Genomic DNA, 8,662 nt, shown 5'->3' on the forward strand with positions numbered 1-8,662 from the left:
TTCAGCTATCAACATGTTTAAACCAGATACGTCTACATTTTTTAACTCCTGGAAACAGTCTTCTTGATATCCATGTTATGTGAATCTAATAATATCATGTATATAGATGTCCCCAGTTTTTCATATTTTGGCCTCAAATGTTGTCTTATTTCACATGTGGAAGGAGAGCCCAGCTTTGCCTTGCTTACAGAACATTTACTTGTTTAAGGCCTCTTCATAAAATTTTTAAATGCAAAATAAAAATATGATGCAAAAGTGAATCTATATAGACTAAGAAAGTAAAACTTTAAAATTAAGTGACTTTCATATCATACAAATAGTTAAAAAAACCTAGGAAAGTAAGTTGCTACATCAAATAATTGTCTCACAACTTTCTCTTGCATGCGGTTTAATGACCTCTATATAAGACAAATTGCTCTCCCATAGCCATTATACAGATTCCAGAGAGACAACCTAAGTTTTCTCTAGTATGATGATTGAAACTTGTTTGTTAATAGCTAGAATGTATTCATGTGAGGTTTTACTATGAGATATATTTATAGTACTGCTTTTGGTTTTATGTATGTGCTGAATTGTTTTATGTCAGTTGGACACAAACTAAAGTCATCTGAGAGGAGGGAACCTCAATTAAGAAAATGCCTCCCACAGTGTTGGAGGGATAGCTCAAAAGTGAAGAGCACTGGCTGCTCTTCCATAGGTCCTAAGTTCAATTCCCAGCACCCATCTGGCAGCACACAACTGTCTATAACTGTCTGTACTCCCATGGGATCCGATTCACTCTTCTAGTGTGCCAATTATATGCAGACAAGACACACAAATGAATGAATATTTAAAGAAAATGCCTGCATAATATCAGGCTGTAGGCAAGCTTGCCTGTAGGACCTTTCCTTAATTCATGATTACTGTTGAGAGGGCCCAACCAATTGTGGATGGAGCCATCCACGAACTAGTAGTCCTGGGTTTTATAAAAAAAGATAAAAAGAAAAAAAAATACAGGCTGAGAAATTCAGAGTAGCAAGCCGGTAACCCCTCCATGTCCTCTGCATCAGCTCCTGCCTCCAGATTCCTGTCCTGTTTGAGTTTCTGTCCAGACTTCCTCCAGTGTCAGACTGAAGATCTGGGAGTCTAAGTCAAACAAACCTTTTTCTTCCCCAGTTTGCTTTTGTTCATGGTCATGGTATTTTATCAAAGCAATAGTATTACTAAATAGGATAGTGTACAAATACAGGAATTTTAATAAATTATACTTGGAAGGATTCTTATAAACTATTATGTTGTGATGATAATTATATGTATAGAGTTGTGAAAAATATTCTGGAGAGACAGAATGTGCATTTTAAAGAAGACTTATTTGTAGTATTTTTGGTTATGTGTATTATGTATACATGTATGAAAGTATGTGTGTGTGTATATGTAAGTGCACATCAGTGCATGTGCTGTGGAGGCTAGCACCATCTGATCCTGCTGGAGCTGGAGATGCTGACTAGGGTTTCCCACATACTATAGGAACTGAACATCTGAAGGAACAGTGTGCACTCTTCGGAGCATCTCTAACCTGCACTGTAATTGGCATCAGCGAGAACACAACTCTCAGCTTGTAGTTTTACACGTATGATAGCTAGCAGATTTCTCCATTGATCCGCTTCTCATTTCATTCATTTCAAACCTTATTACTTCTCTGTTAGGAATGGTAAGGTCTGCACATCTTCTTTTTTTCACACCAGTGATGACAATTTAATAGATGTAAAAGATGAATCATAAATCTATTATACCCAAGGTAATATATTCCAGAACAGCTTTCCTCTAACCAGGCTCTGACATGTCTATGGCCACTTCATTGCTCCTTAACTCCAGATGATTTGTGATCAGGAGGAAGTCAGAAAGGAAAGAGGTGGTAGCTTGTCTACTTAATTAACAATCATATACACTGTTTCTAAAAAAAAAAAAAGTGGGAAAAGTAACTTCACTAATGCTTTGCAAGGGGGAAGACTAGAATACTACAGGGTCTGTCTGAGTAAGAGTCAAGTTTCCTTCCATTAATAATAGAAACTTTTCAGGGTCACCTTTCCCTAAGCTTGGAAGTTCCACAATTGACTGTGATTGTGTACATGCACACACATAAATGCACGCATCTAAATGTATGTGTATGTGTATTCTTCCTCTGCCTTTTCTTAAAATCCAATAAGTTCTAAACTGTATTATTTGTATCCTAAGGATTGTTGTATTTCTAAAGCATCAGTTCTTTGTGGAGTACTGAAATCTGAATGCTCTCAGTAATTTAGACAATAAGGAAGTTGAAAGAAAATGTTTTGATCTAAGAAACAAAATGGTGAACTACTCCAAATTGCTGAAGGAAGAAAAGTGAATGTTGCAAAGCCCAGAACAAATATGTATGTATATATCTTATAATTTTAACATGTTTTCACAAGAGGTCTTCTGTAAGTGAAAAGCTGTGTAGAATATTAATCTCCTATGTCAGGAGACATCTTGTTTCATAGTCACATGGGGTGGAACGGATGAAGCAATCAACTTATAATAACTAGAGTCTCAAGAGACTGAAGTATAATTCTAAATGTTTAATGATCAACATATAGCAAAACTCTTCAGCCAGAGCACTTGTGTTAGTATGGCAAGGCTTCTCTTCTAAAGATGAGCGTGAAGGGCAAGAGAGTGTGATTGCGAAGGTGCCTGGTGCATGTGACTGAGAGCATGGAGCACAGTTTCTCAGCTGGTAGATGCTGAACCGTCCTTTGCCATGGCTGTTGCCTAAGGTTTGCTTTGCTGGTTGTAATGATGCCTCTGTCATGTATTTTCCTTCTGATTAACACAGTTGTTCATATATTTTTTATGATGCAGCTACAGCTTAAAACACTGCGCTAGGTTGGAAAGGAGCTTTTAATCCTTTAGATGACACAAAATATACACTTTGTATTTAAAAATTTAAATTATTTTAATCAAATAGTAACACTATGTGGTTGACATGGCAGAAGACTTAGTAAAAAAGAACAGGCCTTCATCTGCATTCTCAAGTCCTTTTACCCACATATCTATAAATAGCAAAATTAGTGGGATTTCTTTTTTTCTGTTTGTTTTTTGAGACAGGGTTTCTCTGTGTTACAGCCCCAGCTGTCCTAGAATTCACTCTGTAGACCAGAAGCTAGCCTTGAACTCACAGAGATCCACCAGCCTCTCCCTTCCAAGTGCTGGGATTACACATGTGTGCCAACACTGCCCAGCAGAATATCTTGATTATAAGCATTCAGATATTTTCTATTATGTTTTTACCAAGATAAAGACTTAACTTGTAGCTGCCCATTGTTACTCAATGTTTCTTGCTTCCTATCTAATGTGCAGTTCTGTTCCTAAAGGCTTTTTATTCAGAACACTAAATAGTATTCTTGCATCTTTTTGTTCTGCAAATTCTGAGTGAGAATTTTACTCCCTGATTTATACAATATAGATACTATTACTTCTTACTTCTTTCTCTATTAAACTCATCTCTCTTCAAGCTCCTATCATTTTTGTATTAATTTTTACACTGCTAAGGTCGAGCAGTTATCTACTATGTAGTATATAGTAGAAAAATTCATTAAACCCTAGACTAACAGTGTTCACATTCTGTTGTGAGTTGACTATTAAGAAGAGATCAGGGGGCTGGAGAGATGGAACAATGCTTAGAATCCCTTGCTGCTTTTGCAGAGAATCTTGATTCAGCTCCCAGAATTCACCTGACAAATTACAACTGTCTGTCACTCCAGTTCCACAGAAATAGTAGTCCTTCTCTGGCCTCTGAGGACACTAGGCATGCAGGCAAAATACATAGATAAGATTAATTTCTTTTTTTTAATTTAATTTTTTTGTTTTATTTTATTTATTTATTTATTTATTTATTTATTTATTTATTGATGATTTCTGCCTCCTCCCCGCCTCCCCGCCGCCGCCTCCCATTTCCCTCCCCCCTCCCCCGATCAAGTCCTCCTCCCTCATCAGCCCAAAGAGCAATCAGGGTTCCCTGCCCTGTGGGAAGTCCAAGGACCACCCACCTCCATCCAGGTCTAGTAAGGTGAGCATCCAAACTGCCCAGGCTTCCACAAAGCCAGTACGTGCAGTGGAAGAATGGATGAAGAAAATATGGAATATATACATATTAGAGTAGTACTCAGCAGTAAAAAACAATGATTTCTTTTTTAAGATTAAAAGATAGACAAAAATAAAGTTTTGTGCCCAGAGAACATGACCTTTCAAAACCTGTATGTCTCTTTGTTCACAAACTCCCGAAAAGATTCCTCAAAATGTTCAATTTGAGATGTACTTAAGTACTATTTTGCATATGCATTGCATCCTTCAGCTCTGAGCACAAATGCAAAAGCCTGCTAGGTCAAGATGACCCATGCTACTGTGATTTTGGTCACAGTGTGATGTTATTATAGTTGAACACGCATCTTCACTGACTTCAGCATAGATATAAATGATTTCATGCCAAAATGAAACTAGAGAAAAACATGATTTGGGTAATGTTTATCCTTTAACTGTGCAAATTGTGAAATCTAACAAAAAAGTCACTATGGTTTTGTAATTACACTTCCCTGAGTGCTGTCTTTTCCCCTTTCAGTTCAATGCTTTGTCTTCTTGCTGCCTCCCATCTTCCATGTTGTTTGTTCTTACCAATAACGTCTCTTTTTCCTTGCCTCATTTGTAAACTGTGTTTGGAGTTGACAAAGGAAGATGACTATAGGAATAAAATTTATTTTGAGTGAGTCACAGGAACTCTAAGTCCAACATGTTAAAAGTTAAAGTCAGAAAGCATCCCAAAGTTCTTCCTTTACTCTCCTTCTTCTGCCCACTATAAAGTCATTCTCTGTTGGATACCTTAGAGAGTAGTGGGTTAGGGCTGTTTCCTCTGTCTTTGTGATGGCTATCTTGGTTTGGACTGAGTTATTCTAAACCCTCTGACTGAGAAATTGCTGATGTTTAACTGTGTAGGCCTAACAGAATCCTATTTTGAGACAGAATAAACTCTCTTATATTTAGACCTGATTAAATAAGTTTTTGCTTATTTGTTTGCGTGTGTGTGTGTGTGTGTGTGTGTGTGTGTGTGTGTAAAGCCCTATTGCCTTTTCAGTTCATATATGGAAATGTCTCAAATACCAGCCATATTTGTGGTCTTTCATTGTATCATTGTATAGAATTGTTTAACTCACCATGTCACTGTTTTTATGCTTACCTGTACTGGTCACCTTTCCTGAACCAGGCACAAAACTGTGTCATATAGTAGGAAGAAACATACATTGTCTCCTTCAGATTGGATTGCAAGCAATTCTGTTGGGCATATTCTTAATTAATGGTTGATGTGGGAGGGCCTGGCTGACTGTGGGATGCATAAGAAATCATACTGAACAAGTCATGGGGAGAAAGCCAGTAAGTTACACTCCTCAATGGTCTCTGCTTCAGTTCCTGCCTCCAGGTTCTTGCCTTTATTCCTGCCCCCAAACTCCCTGGATGATGGACTCATACTGTAAGATGAAATTAACAATTTCCTCCTCTAAGTTGCTTTAGGTAAATATTTGATCACATCAACATAAAACAAACTAGGTCAATACTTTTTGTTATTACTTTATTCCAGTCTCAGATTCCCCATGCTGTGTGGCCATTGCTTCAAATCTGGGCTTTGGGTAAATCTAGTAGAAGTTCATTGTTCTAGATGGTTGAAGTCTGTGTAACAGCAAACAGAGCGTTAGGACATACAAATGCTACAAATGATGCTTTGACTTATGGCAGATTCTATCCTGTCTTAGTTAGGGTTTAAATTTCTGTGAGGAGACATCATGACCACAACATTTTTATAAAAGAAAACATTTTATTTGGATGGCATACAGTTTGAGAGATTTAGTCCATTATCGTCATGGCAGGAAGCATGATGGTATGCAGGCAAGGATGGTACTGGAGAAGGAGAAGGAGCAGAGAGTTCTACATCTTGATGTGCGGGCATCAAGAAGTGAACTATTATCTACACTGGGCATAATTTGAGCATAGGAGACCTCAAAGCCCACCCCCACAGTGACACACTTCCTCCAACAAGACCAAATATATTTCAACAAAGCTACACCTCCCAATAAATGCCATTTTCTTTCAAATCACCACTAAGCTAGCTTCTCAACATAATATTCAGAGTAATTTAATTATGGACAATTTAACTAGCTGACATGCCTTCAAACATTGATGACACAATGACAAAACAATATAGTATGTCCATATAGGCAAATCCTGAGTAAATCAGACTAACCATTAATGTTATTTTACTATAAAGCAAAAGGAAATTATGAAGTTTGCAGGTAAGTAGATGAACCTAGAAAAGATTATATTGATTGAGGTAACCTAGAACTAGACAGACAAGTACCTCATGTTCTCTTTTCACTGCTTTTCTTAACTCCCAAATCTTCAGATCTAAGTGTAGCTACCACCTCTCGCCAAAGAAACTTCTCTTTACAATAAATGGGACAATCACAGAAAACCACATGTGGACATAGTGCCAATGTTCAACAGATCATGGGGTATCCAACCCCAGTGAATGTATCTATATTACAATTCCTGCATTTATGGATCAGTGAACATCACAGAAGAGGGGATAGAAAGAGTTTTAAGGGGCAGAATACCAGGAAGTCTGTCATGAAACATTTTTTTTCCCCTGGAAACAAGACCAGAAAAATGACAAGATCAATAGACGTGCTAATGTAGAAGGGAAGAAACTTCATGTGGTCCCACTCCTAGACAAGGAGCTATAAACAACTATGACTGTTGAGAGAGGAAGAATTAATCTCTTATGGGGTTGAGTCCCCTTGTTGGTTGTCTAATATGAAGTGGTTTGCCTTGAAACCTATACACATAACCCAAAAATGTGAATTCAGCAGGTTGCATTTGTTTATTTGTACATGAATACACACATATGTAACAAATATAATAAAGAAAAGAAGCTATCAACTTCTTTTGGGGGGTGGGAGGTGGGAGGTGCTGGATGGAGGGAAGTGAGAGGGAAAGTGATACAATTATGTTTTAATTAAAATGTGTAAAAATTAAAAAAAATAAAATTTAAAATGTTTTTCAATTAAAGGATATGCTGTGAAGAGCCAAGTTTTAAACACTTCATCTATCTCTTTAAGAGATGCAAGACTATACTTTTTCAGGTTCACATTCCTGGGTACAGAAACACTGAATTTTAGCAGTATCAGCCAATAGCTCATGAAGAAATTGGAGAACAAAATTCCCATTGAGAAAGTTTATTTTGTCTTATGAATGAGTTTCAAGATACTCTTTATCTCAATACTTTTAGCCTCAAGTATCACTTGGAGAGAAAAAGTAATAAATTGTTAGATTTAAATTCAAAAACCTGGAACAAATTTATCACAATGTGCCGTCCAAGAATACCTATGAAGATACTTATTTAGACTTTCAAATACGCAAAAAGTACTTATTTTACATTGATACAATTATGTAGTTAAAGCTTATATAAAATCAGCTTTCTTGGCCACATTTTAATTTCTAAACACCATGTATAACGCCTGGTAGTTTGAATGAGATTACAAAAACTGATTAAATGTTGTTTATTCCTGAATTTTCAAAGACAAAAAATTTAGAATGCTCAAAATAGCAATTAGAAGAAAGTTGTTGCCTAATTTATTCATTACTTTTAAAAGGAAAATCTATTTAAAGTCTCCCACCAGATAGTCACCTGTTTTATTGAAAATATATTCAGAGAATTGGGTGGGGACTCCATGAGAAAAGATGTCTATCCTTTTAGCAAACAGGTACCAGGGAATGTTGGCTTCTATACTGGGCACTAGGGTCTCACGGTCCATAAGATACCATGTCCATAAGAATGCACAATCCATTGGATAAAAAATAGAAACGCCCCTCTCTCCTCTATCTCTCTGTCTCTCTTTTTTTGTTTATTTTATTTTTTTTAGTTGTTGCAAAAAAATTTCCCATTTCCCTCCCCCTCCTCGCACACATCGCCCCTCCCCCCACCCCCTCCACCTCTCCCCCTCCCCCCACTCCATTCCCCCTCCCTCTCTAGAATGAAGAGCAGTCTCTCTTTGTCTCTCTGAAGCCATACTTCTGTGAAGACAGAGAGGGTGAGTCTAATTGCTTCTCTTTTCTGCCACACAAGAACATTTCTTTAGGCTTCTATATACTAGCTTCTGAGTAATTCTTCCCCCGAAAATATGAATACAGACTACTCCTACAAACAATCTTTTTTTTTTTTAATTCTGTCCTATGGGTGGGATAAGGTACAAATGGTGGCTATAACACAACACTGTGTTAAGAGCTGTTTCTTTTTAGTCCACAGAGGGTTTCTGATCAACATTCAGGACATTCATAGGACAGTTCCATTGCTTATGACTCACATCAACACTTGCTCTCAATTCTGTCTAGCAAGCACCTCTGAAACTTCTCTCCCACCACCAGCAAAGAAGGACTGGATTCCCTCATACTGGAACGCATTCTCCCTTCCCTGTAAAAGGCCCTCAAATGGACATAGCATATGTTGATTCCGGCTCTTTTTACAATTTTAACTACCTAGAAAATTAAGTATCTAACATATGCAAAGGCAATGGGGAAGCGAGTCAGGGCATGTGGTGTCTTTTTAATTCATTCACAGCTCTCT

Source organism: Alexandromys fortis, unplaced genomic scaffold, assembly GCF_014885135.2.
Source record: "Alexandromys fortis isolate MF-2015 unplaced genomic scaffold, M_Fortis_MF-2015_v1.1 scaffold_22, whole genome shotgun sequence".
NCBI lineage: Eukaryota > Metazoa > Chordata > Mammalia > Rodentia > Cricetidae > Alexandromys > Alexandromys fortis.